The following is a 26,923-nucleotide window of genomic DNA, read 5'->3' as shown; positions in this document are numbered from 1 at the left end:
CCCCCCCTCCCATGACACGTGTTAACTCCTCATCAGCAGGGTGCCCAAAAGTTAGGACCCTGTAATAATCACGCATTCTCTGTGAAAACTTTCAATTACTTGCCTCCATCTAATTGTGCCCTCTTGAAGGCTTTCTTTTCTTCCTGTGATGAGATAAATCCAAGCAGCCCGCAGAATAGGAATGTGGCTGCGCTTTTGTTCTGTCATTTTTAATGTGAGACTCCCCCGAGAGCGACATGGCGTCCTCTTTGTGGCGGGCATAGCGATCGCTAACCCTGTCCCGACTTCAAAGGCTTCAAAAATTATTTGGGAGAAAGTCAGCGGAGGGGTACACCTGCACGCAACCTCGGTTAAGCAGCTTTTTTTGGCCTTGTTTCCCAACATTTATTTATTTTCACTTCAAGGGACTCATCCGAGCATGGCAGCAAGAATTGTAATTAAATTTAATCCTGTGTCCATACCACTGGGGGGGTGGATACTTTAATCTAACTAAAGGGTTCTTTTATTTTCAAACAACTCTCATGCTAAAACCCCTGGAGCGCTTTGCACAACACCCTGCTGTGATGATGACCACCATCCAGGCTGAAACAAGTAGACGTTTAATCTTTGATGTGATTGACTTCAATATATTTGCAGGATCATGTTCTCAAAGGGATGCGTTCATTGTCTTACTTAATATCCCGTTCAGGGAGAGCAGTCACTAGATTTAGGCATTTATCTCCTCAAAAGTTGGCCTTAGTTTACCTTAGTTACTACTATTGCGGCCTACCGTGTATGCATTGTGGTAGTCAGTAAACAAAGAGATTAAAAAACACCTTGAGGGTATGTTCCCTGCCTCCTGCCCATAGTTTGTTGGGCTCTAGAACCACACTCGACCCTTGTGAGGATAAGCGGTATGGAAAATAAATGAATGAATGAACAGTGTTATTCAATGCCGCATCGGTATTCAACGCTAGCTTGCCTTTCGTGCTAAAACCAAATGGTGTTTTCTCGCATATAAACCATATTCATAACTAAAAAAATGATGACTGAATCGAGGGTACAGCTTATATGTGCACATATTTGCCTTGGCATGTACGAAACTGCAAGGTGACAAAGTCGAAACGCCATAAGGCAAGACAATACGGCCGATATGGTCATTTATTTCAAAATATAGAAAAAGATAAACAGATAAAAAGCTAAACTAAATTCATTTCAACGTTTGAAATTCAGGAAAAAAAATAAACCCCATCATGAATAAAACATGAAAAAAACTCACTTGCCCCTGCCATTGCTCACTCAGGGCACCGGCATCTTAACTTTTATTGGTAGTTAAATGTCCTCTGACTGGCCAGACGCTTTGATACATGGGTTTGCAGTGTTTGACATGTCAGCAGACCCAATAGTTGTTAAAGCTGATCGAAGGTCTTGCGGTCGATCATTAAAACATCAGCCTTGATACCTCCGTGATGTGTATCTCATGCTATTATTGATTTCAAACCCGGGCACACTTCCTGGTTGTACTGCTCACGTGACTTACTTTTTGACTTTGTCTACACAATTTCGGACTGTGAAATCCAGCAGAAATACCACGTTTTTCTTAAGGTTGTCCCTTCAAAGTAGCTCATTTGTAGTCGCTATTAAAAATGAATCAGAGGTCGTCTTATACCAGAGAAATTGTAAAATTCAAAGTCAAGTTTAATGGTACGGCTTATACGCAGAGGCGGTCCATATGCGAAAAAATACGGTAACTCATTCCAATTTGTCAAATTTCACAGTTTAAGACAACAGGGAAGACCGTGAAAGCTTTGGTTTACAATGGGTGTCATCGCCTGTAGGTATTTTGAAATGTAATATGAGTCTCCCATTAAAATCAATATAGCGTTTTCTTTGCTGAAAAACCAAAGTTAGCATAGTGTCACCGTGCACCTGGGAACATCTTCTATGCGTCAGCCTTTATGTTCGCCAGTGAATCCCTTATGTCGTCTCCAGAGCATAATCAAGAGAGCCTTCTGGGCATTTGGAAGTGATTTATTAGTCCTCGCAAAATTCGTAGACAAGGTAGCTGCGCTATACGTGATGCAATGTTTTGATACCACTAAACAAGATCAAGGTCGTCTTTGGGAGGTGCATCTAGACTACAAGATTCCATTTAAAAATTTTCTCTAAATAGTTGTCGAGTAATGGTAAATCAATACCAGTGTGGGGTGATGATTAAATATTCTGTCTTTGACTAATGGCATACTGACACGTGCGTCTCATGTTCTCACATAAATTACCTCCTAGCACAATTTGAGCAATAAAACATTTAAAGCGGAGCGTATTATCTGAAATCTTGGCATTGTCCAAGAATGGGGCAAAAGGTGCGGAAGATCTGGCGGAATATAAAGTGTGCCGTCTATCTCCAATTAAAAGATGGAATCGATTTGGGCCCATTGCTATTCATGAGAAAGTGAGAGGTGATCCTCTGTTTTCTCAGCTTTCAAGGAAACAACGGCCAATTTGAACAAAGCGAAACAATGTTTTCTGCACACATTGTCACATGTGCATCATAGCGTGTAAATTTACATGAGGAACTTTCCTGAAAAATATATACTTTTACTATACTTTTTCTTTTACTGGAGTATTTTTGTGAAGAAACACTACTCATGCTGCGCTGCTTTTGTCTACACTAAAGTTTTAAAACGTTCCTCTTTATTCTATATATTATGCCATCCCTGTCAATTTGTTTTTCCCGTAGTTTTTTTCTCATTTTATATTTTGTATGGTGTTTTTTTTACGTATGTTTTTGTGAAACCAATGTTGTTACACCCATTTCGTAGCAGATGAGAACATCATCATTGACTGCTAATATTGTCATGCTTTAAACATGATTTGAACACACACATCAGTGACGTCCGCCTTTTCAGTATTTAAATATAGCACGTCAGCAAGCAATGTACCCAGACAGTCAAGCTGTCAGCGTCATACAGCGGCATCTACAGAATCTTGAATTTATACTGATTGAGCACACTTTGGAGAAAAGTTTTGATTTTTAAGGGATCGGGTCCTTCACCAGGTGGGGGAGTTTACGTATCTTAGGTCTTGTTCACGAGTGAGGGAAGAATGGAGCGGGAGATTGACAGGCGGATCGGTGTGGCGTCTGCAGTGATGCGGACTCTGCACTGGTCCGCTGAGTCAAAAGCCGAGGCTCTCTATTTACTGGTCGATATACGTTCCCACCCTCATCTATGGTCACGAGCTGTGGGTCGTGACCAAAAGAAGGAGATTCCGGATACAAGCAGCTGAAATGAGTTTCCTCCGCAGAATGTCAGGGCTCTCCCTTGGAGATAAGGTGAGATGTTTGGTCATCCAGGAGTGGCTTGGAATATGGCCACTGCTCCTCCTGATCGAGAGGAGCCAGATGAGTTGGCTAGGCATCTGATCAGGAGGTGTTCCCGGCAAGCCCCACCGGGAGGAGGGACATGCCCGAAACCCTTGGGGTATTCCCGGAAGAGCTAGATGAAGTGGCTAGGGAGAGGGAAGTCCGGGCCTCCTTGCTGAAGCTTCTGCCCCCATGATCAGTCTTTGGGTAAAGCAGAAGAAGATGAGATGAGATGAGACAATAAAAACGAAAATGGAGATTGCAGCGGGTAAAACAAAGTATGCAACCCATCTAATATATGAAGTAATACAATACTCGGCACAAATTATCCCTCGAGCTGTAATATCAGCACGATGTGAAATCATATTACATTGCCTTTTGTATGTCTCATGATGAAATGTGCCATATTTACCGTTGCTGGCAAAACATTTCATAAAAGATCTGTAAATCATTTCAGGTCTGGCATCTTCGAAATATACTCTCTGGTCTAATTTGCCCAGGATAATGATCTTTCCCTAAAAGCAATTAGTCCGATGATGCCATTAAACAAGCACTTTACATCACCATCATCGTTTGAGTAAGTCACAGGTCTCCATCTGTGTGTGTGTGTGTGTGTTTGTTATGATTCTCTCCATCACACCCAATCATAATGTACATTTATTAGTGTCAAGTAATGGGAACTAGCGTTTAATGGATAAGTGATTCTAAATTATGAATTATTCAAGGTTGCAAGACGGCGTTGATACTTCAGCTGACACCTAACAAGATGGGTTAAATATGGAAGGAAACATTCAAATAATTACTTTTTTTCCTAGTAGACCTTAAATGAAGTACCCCTCAATTAACTTTAAAATGACAGCAGACCAAATTTTGGGCTCAACTTCACCCAAAAATATTGGCAGATGAGGTTTAATAATGAAATTAGATCCCAATTAATCTTCTTTTGTAAGCTCCCTTGGCCCCACCCACTAAATAAAACCCTCCCCTAACAAAAATATGTCAGTCTCAGAATGAGCTGCTCATTTTTTTGCAGTCTAGATAGCATTCCCACACTCTTGTTTCCATACTACATTTACTATCTGCAATAGAAAACATTATTATATATTCTATATGTGATGTAAAAATCAGATTTTCTGAACAAAATGGGCGTCTCCCAATGCATTGTTTTGAGTAGAGTAACTCATGCCTCTCAACTTGCATGTTTTTCCGTACTTTATTAGTTTTTTGATCATTTCAAATTGTGTGCACTATACAACATCGGAACATTTTGTACGGGAAGATGTTTATTCATGTTTTTAATAAAACTGGTCTCGTCGACTCTAATCGGGATCATCTCTGTTGCTGGTAGCAGTCAAAAATGGCATCAATTTAGCGAGTCAGCAAGCAATGTACCCAGACAGTCATGTTTTCAGCATCCTACAGCGACACTGAGTGCATACAAAAGGCGCACCAACTGATTAGGCGCCTTTTTTCACTTTGGGAAAAAAATTAGACTTTTAACTGTGTCTTATGTGAGGACTAAATATGTACTGCGTTGTTTGCACGGTTTACCATCACTTACTATGGGTAGCGATTGACCGAGGTTGACATAATTCCGAAATGGTAAAAAAACCAAAAACTGATTTGAATGCCTTTTTGTTCTACATAGAAAATTACATCCTTATAGTCTTTTTGTTGACTGAGTCACCATTTTATAGCATATGCGGTATACACACCTTATCTGTATCCATTTGCTGATTTGTTTATCTGGTTATCTTCTAAATGGATTATTAAAAGCAAGCCTATCAAGCTAAAAAAAATGGATGAATGTGTTGTATTGGAATCACTTTTTGGGCCTTACTTTGAGACAAAAAGCTTGTTTGTTTTAAATCTATCAAAATCTTGGCCCAAGCATCTGTGTTTACGTATCAGGCGAAAGGAACGGCGAAGAATTAAACGGTATTTCAAGGTAATGACCCACCTGCTCGGTTCCAGATTTCCTGGAGCAAAGTGCTCCTCCTCACTTTCATTGCCTTGGCCCAAATCAGCATCAACAGCCTTGATGGAAAGTGGAATGGCGGCTACCTGTCGCCACTCAGCGGGCCACGATTCACCGCCTGCCTGCCTTGTGCGCTCTGACACAAAGAACCGGAGGCAAAGAAAAGATGAGCTAAGATAACCTTCAAGATCTCTGCAAAGAGGAAATTTGCAGCATTTCAGAACTATTAGTGGATGCAGGAAATTAAAAAAAAAGATAGAAAAACAGTATGCAAGGGAAGACACTCATCCAACAAGCATTTAGAACAAAATAGAAACTTAACTATTATCATATGAAATCTCTAATGGCGCCAAATCTGCGTGATTGCTACAATGACCTTTCTTGAGCATTTCTTATGCTGTTGATTTAACATGGGAAAATAACTAAAACGACGCTTAAAATGTCGGAAATGTGATAAACGCTCTCATTTTGTATTGTATATTCAAACAACCCAATTAGTTAACTGGCAGATACCTCCAACCGAACGAATTAAACCCATTTTCAGAAGTGTGCTGGGAAAAAGTCAATAACTGTCACCCTAAAGTTATTTTCTTTTTTTTTTTTTTTAAAGTTTCTCTTTTGTTTTTTTTGTTTTTTTTACTCATACCTGACTTAATTTGGTGCATATTTTAATAATATAAGCATCCGGAACAACCAATTATCCAGAATATATTTTATTAAAAAAAACAAAAAAAAATACAAAAATCGTAAAAAAACATCTGTCCTGCTTAATTATAAAAAGTATAATTTAACCCTTAAGGTTCTAAGGCTTACTTTGTTTTTTTTCTTCAAGTACCATAGTTATTTTGTCTCTTTATAACATTAACATGCCCAACATCATCTATATGAACTGCTATTATTACACCATCCCTTAATATAATACCATAAAATGCCATAAAAATATACGAAAAATCTGTATTTATTAAATGAAGTGTTAGAAAACAGAAGTGCCCTCTAGAGTCTAGTGCACACACGTGAATGGTCAAAGGCATCACATCTCCGACTTTTTGTAGTCTATCGGTGCCAATTAAAAACTTCCTCAAATCCCACACGTCCAATTGACATCTATGTGAAATAGTTAATTAGGTAGTCCGCTTTAAAGCACTATTTTGTCCTCAATTGCAGCTTTGTTTCATTTCATTATCTTCATGGCAAGTGACGGTTCCTTGACCAATGACATGTCATTGTCATACGCGTATGCTCATTGGCCACAAAGCAGGAGAGTCGGAAAAATACTTTGGCGTGTCTGTTCGACAAAATGGACACCATTTTCCAGTTTTACGCAATTCAGGACGCGTACAATTGTCTCGAGAATACAAATTATTCCGTTTTTTCATGGGACAATACCATTACTAACTTCGTACAAACTGACGAAATGCATATTCATAAAAATGAATTACAATTTTTCTACTACCTACCTAGTGCAAGATGGCTTCATCGATTATTTATAATCTCTCAATGGAGCCATTTGTGATGGTGTAATGACAGTTAATGTACTTTGTTGAATAAAATATTAGAAAAGGTAAGCCGACTGCCTTCTGTAAGATAAAAATGTTTACGTGAGCGCATTAGCATCCTGTCAGTAGATATCTTGAGACATTTCAGCAAATGAAGGCTAACAGGGCAAACTTGACAGGAGAACTCTGGAGGGCATAGAGTATGAAACTTTTAGCCTCTGACATATTCTTACAGACAAGTGACAAACAAGTTAACATTCATCTGACCTGACAGATTCTCTATTTAAATAGCCGTGTATCAACCTGCGAGTACACTTGTCATGATATGTCAAAAGGAAGCGCATGATTAATTTAGAGTGGAAATGATTAGCCTTCTTCACTTTGCGTCTAACTTTTCACAAAGATTTCTCCACGCCCTAATGTTAATCCAACTGGCATTTTTACCTTCTTTTGAAAACTACAAACTTTTGTCCCCTAGGGTTTCTATAAAAACTCAAATCAAAGAATGCAAAGGCCTGAATTCCTGGATTTAAGCTTCTCGGGTGAGCTATATTCAATGATATTTTTGTAATTTGCTGTGGGCCAATAAAAACTAGGCAACAGGCTGTACTTTGGACATTGACAATTTTATAGATATCAATGATTTGAAGGTGGGCTGGTCATTTCTGGTGCTGTTTATAGAAAGTAGTGCAGAAAAAATATATCATCAAGTTCTACTTTGTGCATTTACGTCACAGTGGGATGGCCCGCCTCACAGTTCTGGGGTCCTGGGTTCGAATCCAGGTCAGTCCACCAATCTAAATTTCCCCTTAGCATGAGTTTGGGCGTGAATGGTTGTTTGTCACCTCCTGCCCTGCGATTGGCTGGACACTAAAATAGGGAATCTCCAATCAATCAAACACATTAATGATGTTAAATTTTAATGGCTGCACTTGATTTACGCTGTTGTCAACAATGGGGACCTAATCTTGAGGAGGAAGCCCAAATTGACAAAACTGTGTATTTTCTATTGGACTACTATAAAAAAAACAAAAAAAAAAAACACCAGAGAATAGGGGTCTGAAGCAAGGGGGAAATTGAGGTTTCAACGCACCAGGGCCCCGCAAGCCCAGTTGTTTTGAGAAGAGATCATTAACCCGCAAGCACCCCCTAAGGAGCTCGTTGGCACTCATCGCACCTGGGCCCATTTGTTCCATCCCTGTTGAGAACAATAAGAAGAAAGTTTGACGTCTGGCGGAGACAGATTCATTGGAAGCTATTGACAAAGTGTTTTAGGGAAACAGAAGCACGACTTCATTCTGTTGCTCTTATATTACCGGCTTCACAAATGCACATTTCTTTCTTTGGTGTGTTTGAGTGACAGAGACAAGACAGAGTATAACTCTACCTTTGTGTAGTGAAAATGAACAGATTGGTGACATCTTTTCTAAGTTGCAGGCATTTATCTCAGCTGGAGTTGTGCTTTCAAGGGAAACAATGATTTTGACAAGACCACAACTTCTCTCTCATCTCCACCATGCTTGTCCTCTTTAGCGGAAATTAAGCTAATTCTGCTAGAAAGGACTGAGTTCAAGACTTTTGGAATGTTAGACCAAAACAAGACAAGTGAGTCTAGTCCGGGGGTGTCCAAACATTAACTTGCAAGACCGTCCTATATTTTTTGTCACTTTTACAAAGGCTAATTTATTTGTATTCTTCAACTCAACATACCTGTCAGTTTTAGTCAGTTTTTTTCTTGTGTGTATTTCACAAACATGGATATGTCCACTTTTAATATATCAAAATGTACTAAAACTAATTATTTTAATTTTTTATTTTAAACCAACATTTCATAAATCCTTACTATGATTACCTTTTTTAAGTGTTATGTCTCTACTTATGTAGACTCAATGATAAAGCCAAATTTCTGTCTAAAGCAGAGTCGGTTTTTGCCATTAGAAATGTGGGCAACTGCCCACGGTGCAACCTATATGTGGGCGCACCTGCAATTTTTTTCTCGTCAATTTAGTGGATTTAGTGTCTATTGGGTCACAATTTGTTGTTATACTGAAACAATACTATATAAAAGAAGACCTACATTTGAATTTCATTTATTTAATGTACATAAATAATATAATGTATTGTGTTTGTACATTGGGGCAGGGTATGTGTGTGAGTGGGGGTGGGTTGGGTCGAGAACAGGGTTATCCACCCAGGGCGCATAATTAGCAAGGCCTGCTCAAGGCCCTTGCAACAATGACACCCACTGTCAGAAACATATTAGTTGGTGTGATTGGGGAATAACAAGTCTATGTGTTCAGCTCTATTAGCCACATACACACACGCAACCGAGATGGAATGAAGCACTTCTTATATAATGTATTTTTTTTCTTTTTCCATCTAGCCACTGGGCCTCTGTTCTTGTTTACCCCCTGAGCATATATGGAGACAAATAGAAATCAGGAAGCAAAAACAGCAGGTGAGCATTGAAACAATTAGTCCAAGATCTTGCCTGACACAATCCATTGATAGAATTACAATACACATGTTGTATGTTGTACGAACATTTATATATGTTTAATCCCACAACCAGCACCATTCTGGAGTATGCCCAATGTATAAAATATCACAGGAAAAGGGCATTCTGCCTGAAAGGATGTCATTTGACATCTTTAAAGGTCCTCTTTTAAATGGTATTTTTCCCATTAACATTGTAGCCCTTATATTTTGCTATATTGAAAATTCCTAGATTGTCCTCTTTAAAGTAATTTTCCTTTCTAATGTCATTGTTTCACTCCTTTCTGAGGTCAGGGTGCTGGAGCCTTTGCCAACTGACTTAAGGTGAAAACCACAATAGGCCCTAAACTGGTTGCCAGTCAGTCCTTGGGCACACATAAAGACTGGCAACAATCACAATCCCAGTGATGCCCACAACAAAGTCAGACGGATGAACCACAAGACCATTAGGTGAGGTTTCTAACATCTGTTAATTATGTATTATGTTTAGATTGTTATCCTTAAAATTGTCATCTTTGATGTGTACTGACAGGTATTTATTTATCCGTGTTTAAACGTGACTGACGAGATCATATGGAAATAAGTACTCACATTCAATCAATTGACTCCTGACCAAATGACACACTCCATTCCCTGTGCAATGACCACTTGCTTTGCTATTTAATCCATAATTAAATACAGGCTTAAGTATTGTGAAAGGAAGTATTTTGGCTGCGGCTCGTCAGGTGTCAAGGAGCTAGTTTTTTCAAACTGCAAGATCTTTCTTTATTGATCTGCCATAGGGAGGAATTTGGTTGTTTGGCTGTTGCAACAGCACTGGCTTACAATCAGAAGTGATAAGTATGAACAAATAATAATACAGTAAACATTTTTTCGTGATGAATAGGTTCCAAGACATGCTACCATGATGTAGGGATGTTTTTATAGTGTCTTTTAATTTAATTTTATTTCATATTTGTTGGAGTCTTCAAACCCTTCTTTGACTATTATTTATATTTTTTTCCTGCGCTGAGTGGGCAGGAACTTTGGTAAAGAAGTTAATGACGTGACAACCAATTAGTGCACATTTCAGAACAGCACGTTCTCAGAGGTGTCTGATTAAAAGGTGAATGACATTCTGACTTGTTATCTATGGAAGATTTTACAAATGTTTAATGACATACTATGTTCGCGCACAACAATGTATTCTTTTCTGATTCTCAATGCGTGTTATTAGAACTCTGACACACACTTAGTGCCAGACTCAGTTTGACAGAGCCATCACTTTAGCTCCATTACTCTCTGCCTGCTTCTACCACCAATAATGCCACTGCATCCATTGAGTGTGATCTTAATGGAAAATGATATGCTTGTTGGCAGCTGAGTGTAGTTGTATTGCAGTGACCCATATCATGTTAAAAGGAAATGGAGGAAGGAAGGGGTTGCAGCTAAAGTAGTCTCCTCTTACAGCTATTCAGACTGATGACAGCGCTTTTCTTTCTTAGAATTTGTATGGCTGATTTGGTTTCTCAATCCATGATGATGTTTGACTTTATAAAGAATTCCTAAAAGCAGTCATGCCATTTGTTGCACTTCAAATCTGCGTCAGAGGGGAAAAAATTCTTAATACAAAGACATTCCAAAATATCACTGAGCAGTAAGAAATACATGTTATCCTACTCGACTTAAAGTTCTTAAGTCTAAAGTCCTTGAGTTTCTATTTGCTTATCAAATGACATAATCTTATTAAAGAACAAATCATTATCACTCACAAAGATCCAGAACTATTGAAAATGTGGAATAGCTCAAACCGATGAGATCATTGAAAGCAAGGATTCCGGCAAAAGACTCAATGGAAAACAGTAGTCGATACTCGTGGTCTTTATCGTGTGATGAGTCGGAATATGAAAATATTTTTTGAGGTACATTTTTGGCCCACCAATGTTGTGGTCAACAATGCTTCATTGGCAAAAACGTCATCAAAGTGATTTGATTAAAACAACAGTTTGTTCACTGTTTGCCAATCATAATAGATTGGATGTCTTTCGTTCATTAATGGAATGGAAACATGACCATTTAATTCGAGCCATTCCAAGAAAAGGAATTTCTTGCGTATTGTTGGCAAAGGCAAAATAAATAGTTAAAAGCATAATTTGTATTTGTACTTTCTAAATTATTTGTTTGAGGACCATGGGGTCAAAATAGCTGCAGTTTCATTACCATTACTTTTTTTTTATCAGCGCTAGACTTTGAATTCCACAGACATATGAATGTTTTGATAAGGAAAAGAAAATGTCTTTTATTTCATTTGAAGTATCAGCTTTGCAAATAAATAGATTTTGAGGTTTGGACGCTTCCATGTGTTAATTGAAGTACCTGAATATAATTTCTAAAATAAACATCTGTCTTTTAACCAAACAAAAGTTAAGCCTATTATTCAACAGATATGGGAAGACATGAAAGGAGGAGGAAATCTTGTTATCAAAGCATCTAAAACCTCAGCCAATCTACTTACTATTCATCAAGCAGAGTTTCCTCTTCACTTGAATTAATTGCAGCAATTTGGGATACCATCATAAAAACAGAGGGCTTCTTGGAGTGTAGTTTCATTAAAAAAATACCCCCATCCCCAAAAAAACTTCTGGCAAGTGGTGTCTATCAGGCCTATAAAAGACTGCTGCAAAATGGACTACTCGATAGATAAAATGAGTCAAACCATTGATTCAAAATATATCAATGGAAATATAGACAAGAGTTTTAATGCAATAGCTTTTATTGATTTATTTTTAGTGCCATTCACACTCTTGGATTCAGGTTGGTTTAAATGATGTAAAGTGACATAAAATACATATTTTACTGACAGTAATTACAACTTTAACCTGTTTTATGAATATTATTGCCTCTAGGCGCAAATTATGTGAATTTTCTGACACTAATGATTGGTCGACATTTGCTCATGGGGCGGAGTTTGCGAAAAAAATCAATTTCGAAGACGGAAAACTATTACATTTTATAGAAAAATGCAATGAATTGCATTAATAGTTTTTTTTCTAAGTTATTTCTGTCTTTGTCAATTTATCTTTTTTAGAAAACTGATTCATCATTGAATTATTACTGCCTCACAATGTCATTATCATATCCTGCGGTGCAGTTTAATTGGATAAGGCTATGGGAGTATTATTGCTTTCAGTTATTATTGTGCATTGCCCCGGATAAGGTAGCTATGTGGCATCTGTTTAAAATGTTACAAGTAGTGGAAGTAATGTGACAACAGCTGGGAACACTAAAATTGTCAGAAAAGCTTGTTTGTGTGCGAGAAATATTTATTTTCATGAATGGTTTGACCGTCAGTGTCGGACACAACGTTAGGACCCGTACACCTCCTACAAAGGAATAATTACCGTGTATATGTCTCTTGGAAATCAATGGTGTTTTTACAAAGGACTGAGATGCCCAAGAGCAATAAAAATGAACTTTAGTAGCTAATGCAATTTTCTTTCTTGTTGCGACTTCACAATAACCGTCTCCGTGTGAGGGTTTGAAGTTTTTATTTGAAAAGCCTCTGTGTTTGAAACAAAAAGTGTGCCGAAAAGATACTGTTGGCTGTATTTTCTGAACATTTATAGGAGGAAGCTCCTTGGTGAGACATCACAATGCCAGTCAAAGCACTCCTAAAACCCTATGATTAATACTTTGAAATCCTTATTTGAAATGCAGGCTTGATTGGCTGGGGAAGGTTGTGGATTAAGGGTGTGGTTTAACGTGCATGTCATTTTTCTGGATGTGATTTCCCCTTTTTTCTCCTATTTTAAAGCCTCTAGTGCTGTATTGATTAGCTTCTATGAAAGGGATATTAACTGGCTTATAAAGTCCCACTATCACGAGATTTTACACACTAATTAAATCGTGTCAAGGAATAAATTATCGAGAGACTCATCGATCGAAACTAGTGAAATCCGTTCATTCATCTTCTGCTTATCCGAGGTTGCAGAGGCATTGGTTTGAGCAAGGGAAGGCCATAATACCATACATGTCAAATTATACGTTTTTCACGTATGTTATAATTCCAAATTCTGTACGCCATATAACAACTTTTGTACAGGATTTTATTTAGTATGTTTTTTTTTTTTTTTTTGTAGAACTGATCTCCCGATTTTGGCTCCAATCCGGATCGTCTTCGATCTCGTTAGTAGCAGACGAAAATGTCATTGTTGACTGCTAATAGTTATGCTTTAAGCATGATATGTGCATGCACATTCACCTTTTATCTATCCGCCTTTTCACTATATAAATATAGCATGTCAGCAAGTAATGTACTGTCAGCGTCATACAGTAAAATCTACAGAATCTTGAATTTAGTGCATACTGATTGGGCACCACGTCCACTTTGAAGAAAATTTTAGAGTTTTAAGTGTGCCTAGGAGTAAATATGTGCCCCGTTGCATTTGTATGTTTTTTTTTTTTTTTAATTGGTTAATAAGGGGAATTGCAATCGTTAATAAGGGGAGCACATCACGTTTCAAACCATTTTCTGATAAAATTGCATCTCTTGAAAGCAAGCGCCAAAATGCAACTAAACTCACTCACATCCAGTATTTGACTTTGGCTTCCTGGCCAATAATGAAATTGGATTAAAAACTTTTTTTTTCTATTTTCTTTCTGAAGATAATGACTGGTTGTGGTTCCTTCAAATCCAATCTGTCCAATTCATTAAAGTACCCCCTGAAGTTATACTGCGACTTTAACTTGCATGTCATTTGTCTGTATGTTCTTTGTTTGTTTTGTTCTTGCCATCAAGCCTGTAGCGCTGCATGGCTTACCATCTATAAAAGGGAAAGTCAGTTTTTAAAAAACATTGAGCAAAGACAAAATGAGCATTTTCACAAAACAGTCACTAGGAAAATATTTAGTTCAATTGATTTTTGCAGTTATAATATAAAGAAGTTGTAATGAGTTGTCGTGGACTGTTTTTTGTTTCCCAATGATCCGAGCGGTTATGTTGTCTGAGGCATTGTGCGCCTGGCGGTATCACCCATAAAAACCAAGTCCTAGTTGAAGGACCAGACAAACGGCTCAAAGGACCTCCTATAAAAACAAACAGATATGGAGTTATGTTTCCCCCTTGGTCAGCGGGCGCCCTTCTGGGGAAGGAAGCAAAGCCCCTGACTCTGAGGCGGGCTATTCTTTCTCTGGGCTTTAAGTCAGTGAGGTGGTAATAAAGAGATCGACCTGGTTCCTAAAGGTTTCTGGAGGATATGGTGTTGTCTTGGCAGAGTCAGTCTGCATTGAGGGCGGTAAATCAGATTAGTTTCTGGCCAGGGTTGGAATCTGACAAAGCTGCCTTTCGACACTGATTCATAAATTTTATGGTGGTGTTGAGGGGTTTTGGTTAGGTAACCTTATGTTTGTTTTTTTCTTTGCATGATTTGGTTCTGTTAGCTTTATTGAGCCAAAATCTTTTAGCTAATTTAAAATATAAGGTTATGCTTTCTCAGGTGTCTTTTTTTTTTTAGGGTAGATTTTTTTAAAGTCATTTCAACACTTGGTGTGTGTATTATTGATTTTTCTTTGTATCTAATGCATGAAATATTTGGCTTTTATGGATATGTTTGCATTTATTTGACATTTGCCCTTACTACGTGTGGCATATATCTACAGAACGGAGTATTGTTCTGCTTTAATTCTTACATATTTAGATTTAATTAACTGTTTTAAATGCAGTGACATGCTTTAGGTCTTTTCCTCTACTTTCACAAAAAAAAGATCATAGTAGTGATAAATTTCAAACATTTATTTTCTGGGAATATCTAACCACACCTCCCCTGTTATTCCCTTTTTATTTAGCTACTTAACCTTAAATATATCTAAAGACATTTGGTTTTGACACTGTTCTCTTTAGCATCTTAACAGTGATTTGCATCTAATTCTAGCAGTTTCCAAAATCACACATTAATTAATCTGTTGATTCACTTTGATCACTGGCCAAGTGATTGCCGAGATGGGTGAAGAGTTTAGTTTTGCGAGGGGAGCTTGCAGCAAATATGCCCCATCTGTCAGTATTTAATTATACAATAACAGGAGAGTACAGTTATTCATTTCTTACGTCTGCTTCCTTACTTTAAACTAAAGCCACGAAAAGGAACTGATAATGGATTTAAGAATGATAGACTCACGTGGACTTTGTCCATGTTATACAGCACTTGCTTTTCATTTTAACAGCAGCTACAAAGTGCCTGAGGAATAATTCCATATTATCGTCAATTTTTATGCATCGTGTGCTTTGTTCGTTTTGCTGGGCAAACATGCCATCTATCATTTGCCAAAATTTATCTCGTCTTTGTCATTACACAATGACTGAGAACAGCTCTCCACCCCTCTATGTTTGATCAGGGGAGGGGGCGGGTGGTCCGCATTCAGGCTTACAATGTTCAAAAGTTTAAAACTCACACAGAGGACGGAAAATATCATAGGGTTGCTGAACATAGACACTTATGCTAAGTTTTAATATTTCTGGTAGTTCAGATTTTTAGCATGGTAACTTTGTAATCCCTTTTTTACTGATACAGATCCATATTTTCACTCTGGTAAAATGAATGCAAAAATTAATGTTAACCAGTGAAGGCATTTTTAAAAGAAAGTATTCAGGGATATTGTTTCACAGTATTTGTATTGTTTTAAAATCCGTCTGAAACGGTCTTTACACATGCTTTTGGTGGTAATAATCAATAGATACCTGGAGTTCTACTCCAGCCCACTAGTTGGCAGCACACAAATCAATGTTAACCAGTAAAGGTGATTTGGAAAGCAAATATTCAATAATATTATGTTTCACAATTCTTACATCATTTTAAAATCCTTCTGAAATGATCTCTATTCGTGTCTGTAAAACACAATAGGTCCCTGCAGTTCCACCCCCGCTCACTAGTTGGCAGTACACACCCAACACCGACAAATACTGATAGCCCCTGAACTTAGAATATTTTTTCAAAATTAATAAATTCCTTTTATGCCAGTATTCAACCATTTTCACTGTCCCACTGTATTTATTTTCCTTTTCATGTTTTAATCAAGCATTTGGGGTATTCAGCCTTTCAAATGTATGCAGATAATTAAACACAGGGGACACTATTTATGAGACAGGTATGGTTAATTGACTGATTTATAGAAGGCAAGTGAACAGATTAATGTTATATGCTTGGTTAGCGGAATGTCCACATGGGAAACATCATTTATCTTTTGAAGGCAGATTGATCTGTTTATGCGGAGGGTAAAAGTAGACAATGTGCAGTAGTTAAAATGTTTAAAAATAATAATTAATAAAAAAGTGTTAAGAAAAAACATTTGCAGTCAGCAGAGATTAAAGTTGTATCGTTGTTTAATTGCATGTAACATGAACCGGATGTTTAGTTTCTCGGGCTTAAAATTTTGGTGCGAAACTAAAACTCCTTTCATGAGAAAATTGCGGGATGAAAAAATCACAACGTTGAAATTGTTATATTAATTATTTTTCCAATTTGTCAACCAGAAGTTTTTCAGTTTTTCTCTCCTACTTTTTTGTGAAAAATTGATGTAGAATACTTTTTTTGTGATTCCTCTTGATTAAAAAAAGATTTACTTTCACATGGCTTATTTATTCATAGTTCATATTCAGCATGTAGTGTTCCCTAAGATTTTTTTTGGAAGCAAAAAGTTTAACAGCTCAAAGGGTTACAAAACACTGGCATATCGTAATGTCTTGTGGTAGGACAGAGTGAGTAGTCCTTGGGGGAATTTATCAAGAAAGGTAAGAGAGTCGAACCGTGTTCCTCACCTGCCTTGTATAAATCGAGCTCAGTCAATGGATTAAAACTGTAAACGATTAAATAGTTCCATCATCGCACTTGGTTTGGTAATTCATCACATTGCAAGTATGAACATGAGCATAGATGACTGATAACATGGCAAATGAGCTGTGAGTGTTCATTCCTTATCACTGATTCATGCTCGTTCACATTAACAAGAAGACACCAAAAGGCATTAGTTTGGAACAGTAAATCCGATTCATGTTGAAAAGTGATCTGTTTTTGCAAATTGTTTGTGAGTAAGCCTGTACTTTTCACAGTTCTGAAAGGAACAACGTTCTTCATGCGACCAGAGGATATATTACTCGGAGATAATTTCATTTTATGGAAAACCACCCAGTTTATCTTTATTGTCAAGTATGCTATTAATGTTGTTTACAAATCCTGGAGCCAATTGTGCCCGTGCACCCATTATTGGCTTGCATACCTGCCAAAAGGAGTTGGAATTTAAGTCATTCAGATGTAAACAATGGGTAGTTTTCTAAAAGCCATTCTCCTGGCTAGTCGCACACATTCACAGAAGAAATGTTTAAAATGTCCTGTCCAATGCAGTCTTTTTTTTTCTTGCTTCACTTAACTTTATCACCAGCTCTTGTCACTCTCCACCACTCCGTTGGGATTGATTTCTCGTCAAGTGGCGGCTAGTTGAATCTGTTTTGCAATAGACGCGCAGTTGACAAAGTAGTCTGCTATATACCGAGTACCAGGAATGGGTGCAGTTGGCCCAAAATCTATTTAAAGGATTAGTCACACCAAGAAAGTCCATCGTTAGCTTTCTTTGGTCCAGATCAAAATACATTCGTAGCGGACTTTTCTGGATTCTTTTCATTTTTTCTGTTACAATTCCTGAAAACCATCCAGGATTTTACCAAAAAAACCTATGCATGTGCATTCATCATTTAATCATTGGACAAAACAGTCTGGGTAGGATAACACAATGAAATACAAAAGTAAAAAAGCCACGTAGCTGTGATGCTAACCTAACAGAATTCATGTGGCATTGCCAGCTTTTTCTGTGCAACACAGCATGTGATTTCAGAACTGGTTCTTATCGCGGCGCGAAATGTGAACTGAGACCGCCCTTCCGGTTTGGTCCGCTGGTCTGTATTCACACCGGCCGAAAAGGTGCGCACCACCACAAGTTTTTGGAATTAGTCTGGACTAAACGTTTGAATATGCCTTTCGTTTCAGGACATCATGTTAAAATTTGAAGGAAAATAAAGACTTGTTATCCTTACCCCTCGCTTTAGGCCCTGCACGTATCGGAATCTGCCAAGATTAATTAAACACCAGGGCAGACTGTTTGCAATTGTCAGATGAAATTAGGCAGCTCAGTCTGCTCGAGCTTCTTCAGCATCAGAAGTCCTCAGAAAAGACAAAATGTTTTAATCCTTTCTGGCCCACACACAGACTCTCCGTGATACTGACTGCAACTGTAGTTCAAAGCATGTATTGGCCCTTACTCACAGAACGCGTCCGATAAATAGCGAATAGTTTTCTATGTAATTTGAGGGACCTTTCAGGATACTTCATCTTTATTTGTGGTTTCTTCTGATTTTTGGCCATTTCCAGGTCCCACGTTTTTTTCCAAATGATCCACCGTGGACAGTTTAACAAATCAGGAGCTGCAATCATTATTACATTATGATTACACTTTTTAGACACTAGATTGGTTCAAAGGTGTCATCTTTTGGTTGGAATAAAATCTTGCACAAGCTATTCATACCAAAAATAGTACGGCAGCATTTTCTGTTGACATTACAATCAATAAATTAATCAAAGAATACACATGGACATGGACTTGTTATCATAACCATTTCACATATCCCGGGGACCTGAACGGCCCATCCGGGGCACTGAACTGACACCTCCACATGTCGATACTGGTCATCCTTATAAAGTGCTTTTCCGTTCTGTCACACAGCTACAGCACCTCATTAGGTACACTCAGGTATGCTGCTTAGAGTCCAATTTGCTGGATATTTCCCAAGGCACCTTGCTCCTGTAAGGTCAACACAGTACACGCGTATGCTCAGACTATGAGTAAAAGCCCTTGCCATCACCTATAGGTCTCCTCCGGACATGCTGTGTGGAAAATGTTTCGTTTATGAGTTTTATGGTGATTTCATTTCTTTACTTCCAACGACCTCGGACGCAAAGAGAACTCCACTTACAAGCACATGTTTCCTATTTGCACACTGTGATGGGCAGTGTAGAATAAATTGATTTTTAGACAGACATGACTTCGCATTCGAATCCACTGGATTCACGATTTAAAGGCAGACCTGGTATCGTTTGTTCAGCATATGTGAAGAGCGGTTAGTAGTTGTCGAGAAAGTAGAATTGACTTTTGGACCTTTGAGACTCGAAGTTGTTTGTCCGGTTTGCTGAAAGTTCTACATGGTGGGTTTTTTTTCTTCTCATGACATTTTAGAAATATTGCCTTGTTGCACCGCGTCCAGGCATAAAGAGTGCACAGTGGATAGTACCTTCCCATTTGTGCGCCATTTAATATACTCCCTGACGTTTAATATATCCGGGTATTTTAAATGGGCGGGTATATTAAACAGCACAATACGGTAATTTGCTCTAGTATTTTGTTGTTCAGTTCATTTGACTTAAAACAGGAATTAAAGCTAGTGGTTTTGGACTTCCGTAACTGTTCTACTTTATATTTCTTATTCACATGATGTCATCTGTTTCAACTATGCAGTGGCAAACCGTGACATCATTGGATTGTACAATTTCAACAGATATGGATCATGATCATTTATGACTACTCCTTTAATTAGTGTGTAAAAACTTGTGATAGTGGGAATTTTAAATTAAGTAATGTTAAAATATGACGCAAATTGTGGCTGTTGAATTCAATTGTTCAGAAATGGTTGTTTCACTTGGGAACCACTGGTGGATATTTGCTCGTGGAGCAGAAAACTCTTTTCCTTTACTTTGATTATCCTCGACCGTGACAACTGAGGATTAACGGTGCTTCAGGGATAGGATGTCATAAAGGATTTAGAGATAGATATTTTCATCTAGATGGGTGTGTTCGTTTCACTATGAGACTAGCTGGGCTTGACCTTAAAATCGTGTAGGTATCCAAACAATGTCAAGATATTGCAGCAGTAATTGTGTGGAAGGCGTGCCTGGCTCAATGTGTTCAGGTTAGCTTGTCCTTTGGTTGTCCTTAAAAAATGTTTCTGTTTGCTTTCATTTCGGACGCAGCAAATTGCTGAATCGGTCGGGACATTTTTACTAAGTAAGGGCATACGATTTTCGAAATTCCTTGAATATCTCAGAATCCAACAGAGCTTCTGACATGTTCAACTTCCACCTCTTGATTGAGTTACTGTATGGAATAGATTAGCCATCTAATGCTCTAAGGCAGGCTGCTCATTATATCACCAATGTACTATTGATAGATTGCCTGGAGTAAGATTTGATCCGGTCTGTTAGTTGCCTCTGGGCCTGAGATGAAATGGCATTGACGTTAACGCGGCCCGTGAACCAACCCGAGTTTGACACCCCTGGCTTAGGCTAACATAAACGACCTGTCACATCTGCTTGTGAACTGTTTCATATTCATATATAACAGATGAAGAAACTTATTGGTAACAAGATACCCTCCATCTGAAATTGGTAGCATTGTACATCTTCAACGCAAACTCAATTTGACTTGGGGTTAACACATTTTGGGCAATATTACACCGTTTGCCTATTGATATGAAGTAAATACTATTATATATACATATCTGTGTACCTATATGTTGGTAACCTGCTTCTATATTGATGGGATTTGCGTTCCACAATGTAATGCATCTCAGTGTAAGACTCTCAGACATTTGGATTATTACAAAGTAAGCGAATGCGAAGATATCTGTCCTACGCAATTTCGGAATGACCACTAATCCCCAACGAAAAAAAACGCTGAAATGTCAACCTATCACAGTAGCCAATCAGATTACACCCTTGTGTGGCCGAGTGATAACAAGAAACATTCCCCCGTTTTTGTCAGTGGTATCGTATGGGAAAGTGACATCCTTGAAATTGCAGATAGAATTGAAATAATGTCTCTTGCTGTCGATGAACTTGCCAGTGCTGGTGCACGTTGATAGAAAGTAAAGCCCTAACATGACAGACAGAAAAATGTGTGTTTAGAGCTTTCAAGATTGTTCTGTCTGGCCGTTCTTGGCGTTTACTTTGAGTAGAAACTTAGAGTAGAAATACAAAGAATGTGACTTTTCTTGTTAACTGTTGGAAAATCTCAGAAATAAAAGGACAAAAGAAAACACTGAAGTTAGTGTAGGGTGGCAAACTAAAGGCTGCTTGCCGAAGCCACAAGCGATTGCCACATTCACAGCTTCTCCGCCGGCAGCAGCGAGAACAGATTCCATCATTAGTGGAGCGTCACTCTGCGCTAAGGCCAATTCTGCCCTCCTTTATCTTCTCCCTCTCTTATGTTTTGCGGAACACACACATGCACACACTTCTTTGCTAGCGTTTCTTTAATCCGGCTCATTAGCTCTTTAGTTTGTTTCTTGATAATACTACATGTTAGAAAAGCCACAGTAATGGTGCTAGAAAAAATACAAAGATTCCTTGGGTTGCGACATCCTCGACATACAATGTTTTGACTTTATGACACCCGTGCCTCATCTGACGGCGTCATACTTATATTTCTTGCCTGTGTGTGTAATGGGCATACTGTACTCTTCATGGAATAAATTGCCTCCAAATATAGTTTGCGCTCGTCAAAAAAAGAACAATGAAAGGGATTTTTTATAGTACACCTCTATCTATATGTATATATATGTATATATGAGATGAGAAATAGAGATATAATCTCTGACTGTGTGACTTAATTTCCGGAAAATATGGTGTATTTGCCTTTTTTGACTTCCTTTTGTATACATTTTGGCAAAGATATGTAACTTTCAAAGTTAAACTGCCACGCAAAATTGCTTTGCTCGGCGCCAAATTCAATTTTGTAGTCACACAGACCTTACGTCGCCAACAATCAAAGTCAAACAACTTCACGTAGCCTAAAAATATGGACAGTAATATCATGAATCTGGTTGTGTCTATTCTTCAGGCTACAACTTCAAATTGGCCCACTTGTTGAGATTGATGTGAAGGTCACCAAGTATAATAACAATAAATATCAAACTAGTAATATTTCTTTCCAGAATGCTGATGATATCATAAAAGCCTGTTTTATGGCTTAATGCTGCTAGATTGCAACCTACATATACTACAGTATCTATCAAACTTGATCTAGTGGAACGAGAACCTTATTTTCAGGCATAAATTTGGAGAAAAAAATAGCATGAGGGAGTAAATGTCTTCCTCGAGGGAATCATTGCATGCATCATTAAATGTTTTCTTTTTTTCTGTGTCATGCAGTGTGCATGTTTGTGTTTGCAGTGCGGTTGGAGGGTGTTTTCTTGTTATTGTTATCTTGTTTTTTTACCATCACATATAATCAGTGCTAGTGGACACACCGTGGATGCCAATCAGGGCAGCCAGAGCAACATCCTATAAAGGAGATTCTTGCAGAGAAGAATCTCTTTACAAATTGTTTACACAAGTCCTCTCTGGATATTTCTTTTTTTCATTTGTAAAAAAAATGGTGACCCAAAAGTCCACACCTTGTCGCAGAAATTAGATTCTTCAAAATGTTCAGCCTGTAACTCATATAACATTTTCTCACATATACGCTGTATTTGTCGCTAAAAAAATGATGACTGAATCAAGAGTACGGCTTATATGCGCACTCATTAGACTTGAAATACACAAAACTTCAAGGTGACAAAGATGAAACGCCATAACGCAAGACAATAGGGCTGATATGGTCCCTTCAAAGTGACACATTTGACCCCCCTATTAAAATCATGAATATGTAGGTGAAAATTGTGAATCAGGGGGCATCTTCTTTGAGAGAACTTGAAAAATTTCAATGATTTTAGGGAATATGTGAGAAAATTGTTTATCTATTTTGAAAATTATTTTTGTTTTGTACAAATTGCAATTTACTTATGCGCAGAATTAGATTTTCAAGTCAAAACCTCGATCTGAGTAACCCAAACTAGACTTTCCGACATAATGTATTTTATAATGTCAAGATGTGCTGTCGTCTAGAGAATTGGACATTTTGAGGGCAGAAAAGAACTGCCACAATTCTTTACTCTGACCTGTCATGTGCGGTTGCTCCTTTTCAATTGACAAAGATTAAATGGAAATCCAGTTTCCCTGAGCTTTTACTTGTTTTGTTTTGCTCCAAAGGAAATCAATACATCATAGCCATACATCCCTGTGTGGCAAACCAAACCTGACACCTTGCGCCACATTACATTAACACCAAATGCCGTGAGGATGAAAAAAGAAAAGAACATCAGGGTTTTGTGTGCTCACACTCCGAACAAGAGCTTTTGGTGGCACGTGGCTTGTTTTTAAGACAATTGCTTCAAACGCGTTCTCAAATGTCACCCAATCAACTTGCTTTTCGTCTTTTTCCAGCTTTCGCAGACAAAAAAAAACAGAACAGAACAAAAGCAAAATTTCCCTCTTGGGTTGTTTTCATGTGTGTGTAAATCTCAAAGTGGAGGAAAAAAAATAGCGGCAACCCGAGTTTTTTAGTTGCCACCGCCAGTGAATTCTTTAATTAAAGAATGCAAATTTCATGTTTCTGGTCCAAGGCTGACACATGCACGAGCCCCAGAGGTCTGCAGTGAATGCACAACCCAAAGCATTCTTGCAAAGAGACAACTGAAGGCACAAATCAGTGTCTCTCATCCCCTTTGTTCTCAAAGATGGAGATAAGGGAGTCTGCAGAGCAAATGACCTCACATGGGTACAACTCAGGAAGCTGATTATAAAGAAGTTGCATGTAAACATGTTTGCCAATATGCAAAGCCATCATTTAAATGGGTCACAACTTAGGAAAGTTTGTTCGGGCGGGACAATGGTGGTGGGCTTTTTCCATTTCAATGCCAACTTTGCATGGAAGCACTCTAATAGAAAAGCTCATAGCTCTGAAGCTGCATTCCAAAATAGGATTCAATTTAGGGTTGGAAATGCTTTTTCATATACGTGGTCTTGGGATTGAAATTTTTCAAGGATGTTTCAGGTGAAATGTACTGTAATGGACACACAGGATACAATGATTAACAAATATTGACCCTTTCTATAAAGCATATCTATTTAAAAGGTGCAATGCTAGCTTTCAGGGACATGTAAGTCTTATTGTATGGAAAATGTGGTACTTTTGTCCCGTGAGGGGTCGCAGAGCGAATCAACGTTTTTCCATTTCACCCTGTCCTTTGTCCTCCCCTACACCTCCCTTCTACACCCCTCCCCCTCTCACTACAGCCATGTATGTATCTTCTGCTCTCCTAGGTTAACCTCTAGCTGGCAAATAATTGCACCTTCAACATCCTTTTACCAATCTAGTCCCTTTCGCTAGTCTGGACATGTCCAAATCATCAAAGTCTTCTTTCTCTGACCTTGTCACCGAAACGCCTAACCTTCATTTTCCCTCTTGTTCCTTCCTGATCTTAGGGAGAACCTCAGTATCGTCATTTCCCCTTTTTTGACCCGTAAAAAAATAAGCTGAGCAATAAATTTCCTTTTCCCCCTTTGAAATAACATTAAGAATGCAATTTTAGGAATGACCTCTACCTAAACTAGTATCATATTTCTTTCTTTCCAACTGACAATGAATGGTATCCCTCACAAATTGAACAGACTAGAGTTATGTATATTTATGGATTCACACATATGTCTCAAATCAGCCTAAAGACAAAAACTACACAGTACACACACAGCTGATAATACATCTCAATAATAGGCAGGCAACAAATCACATACTAGACCCCGTCACATTAAAAAAAAAAAACACTCCCAGCAAAATCAATCTCACAAATTTTAAATGTGTCCATAATTACATGGAAATTCTCAAACAATCACTGTGACTCCCAAGTTTCTAAACCCAGCACAGGGGGAAAAGCTAGTAATTATTCTAGTTTGGCCTCCACCCACTGTTGGGGGCTGGTTGCCATTTGTAAATAACAACCTGCCACAGCTCAAAAATAGCATGCCTGTCTCTGTTGTCATCGTTTTGATTGGATCCACCAAACTTGAATAAACTTACTCTGCAAGCTGAAATGCACACGCACAGATATGAGCGGTTACTTGCCTAAATTAGGAGGACATAGAACCCAGACGTAATGTTCTGTGAAGATGACAACTAGTGGTGTCATGACCCTTGACCTTCTCAATGTTTATACACAGAGAATGGCAAGCATAAACCCTAGAAATAATCAGGCCAGGAATAGGTAGAGTAGCCAAAAATCATTTTCCCAGCCGCTTATCGTCACAAAAGTAATCGTTACATTGTGAGTACGAAAGTCTTCTTTCCAAAACTTCTCAAGCGTAAGTAAAAAGTTTGCCGTGGTAAAGAAGTACCGTATTTTCTCGCATATACGCTGTATTTTTCGCTCAAAAAGAATGACTGAATCGAGGGTGTGGCTTATATGTGCACAAATTAGAGTCGACGAGCACAAAACTGCAAGGTGACAAGGATGAAATGCCATATCATAAAACTAATTCAAATTGGTGTCTGTGAATTCCAGAAGAAAAATGTATCTTGCATAAAACATGCATAAACTTACTTACTGACTGCCATTGCTTGCTCAAGGTGCCGCCATCTTACCTAGGGCTGACAAACCTGACCGCTACACGCACACTTTCTGGTTGGACTGCTCACGTGACTACCTTTATGAATTTGTCTCCGTGCAGGGAACACCCTTTAGGAATGTGCAATACAACAATCGATTTATACAGTATCTCAGAAATATGAGGTGCGATCATTTTTCCTAAGATTTCCCTTCAAAGTAACACGGATGTACTCTCTATTAAAACCATGAATATGGAGGTGAAAATTGTTAATCAGGGTGTCTTATATGAGAGAAATTGTAAATGTCAGAGATTTTAAGGTAATTCAAGGGTACGTTTATACGAGGCAGCTAATATGCGAAAAAATGCTGTACATATTTTGCAAAAAGTTACTCAAGTAAATGTAATGGAGTAAATGTATTGCTTACTACTTGGTTCTGCATCCGGCCATTAATGAGTCTATACTTTAGCCTTGTCGACCCAGCCAGCTGTGCGAAAAGCTTCAGTCCTGCGCGGGTGTTTTTTTTCGCACAAGCCAGACATCTTTCAGAGGGCGGCAAATGTGGCTGCGTGTATTAAATCCCCCCCTGCTTAATTATAAATCCCATAAACTGTCATGGACTCCTTACTCATATCCCATGAGTTTCTCTTAATATTTAATGCCTCCTCACCCACGGCAACCACGCACAATGGGCAAGACCGAGTCTTCGGGAAGCGTCGGTGAAACTGACGGGTCGAGCTTGTTAGCTAAAGTTTTTAGACAACAAACTTGGATACAGTTCAGTGCTTTAAAAATGTCGGAGCAATTATGAAATAGTACATATCCAAAGGTCCAGGCTAACTCTGCTCTTTACCCGTTGTGCTTGTGTGTGGAAAAACACCATTTTGTGCAGGGAGATAGATTTAAACGCATTTTAGGCCGTGGTATAGCGTCCGTGTCTGGAAGAGTGTGTGAAAGGTGGAAGGGAGTAAAAATTGCAAAGAAGTAGTACGGTTGTTGCGAATGCAACACGGATATGAAGCTTTGAGTAAGATAAGAAAAGTGTGTGTGGGAAGCGGAGGTGAAGTGGCAACACCAACAAAACAAACTGTTTCCAGAAACAACATCGGAATACTA

General features: G+C 38.3%; 1 long non-coding RNA gene across 2 annotated transcripts in view; it reads left to right on the top strand.

Annotated features, from left to right (window-relative positions):
- Positions 1 to 9,198: 9,198 nt before the first annotated feature.
- The window catches only part of LOC144202587 (uncharacterized), a 71,780-nt gene continuing 54,055 nt past the window's right edge, over positions 9,199 to 26,923 (top strand). The window contains exons 1-2 of one of the 2 annotated variants that reach the window (XR_013327514.1): positions 9,199 to 9,275; positions 9,608 to 9,763. This is a non-coding gene — a long non-coding RNA (uncharacterized LOC144202587). Of the gene's footprint in view, positions 9,276 to 9,602; positions 9,764 to 26,923 lie in introns of both variants that reach the window. The other variant, XR_013327520.1, reaches the window with a different exon arrangement.

Source organism: Stigmatopora nigra, chromosome 1, assembly GCF_051989575.1.
Source record: "Stigmatopora nigra isolate UIUO_SnigA chromosome 1, RoL_Snig_1.1, whole genome shotgun sequence".
Lineage (NCBI taxonomy): Eukaryota > Metazoa > Chordata > Actinopteri > Syngnathiformes > Syngnathidae > Stigmatopora > Stigmatopora nigra.
The sequence above is the reverse complement of the archived record's forward strand: the minus strand, read 5'-3'. Positions and strand labels throughout refer to the sequence as shown.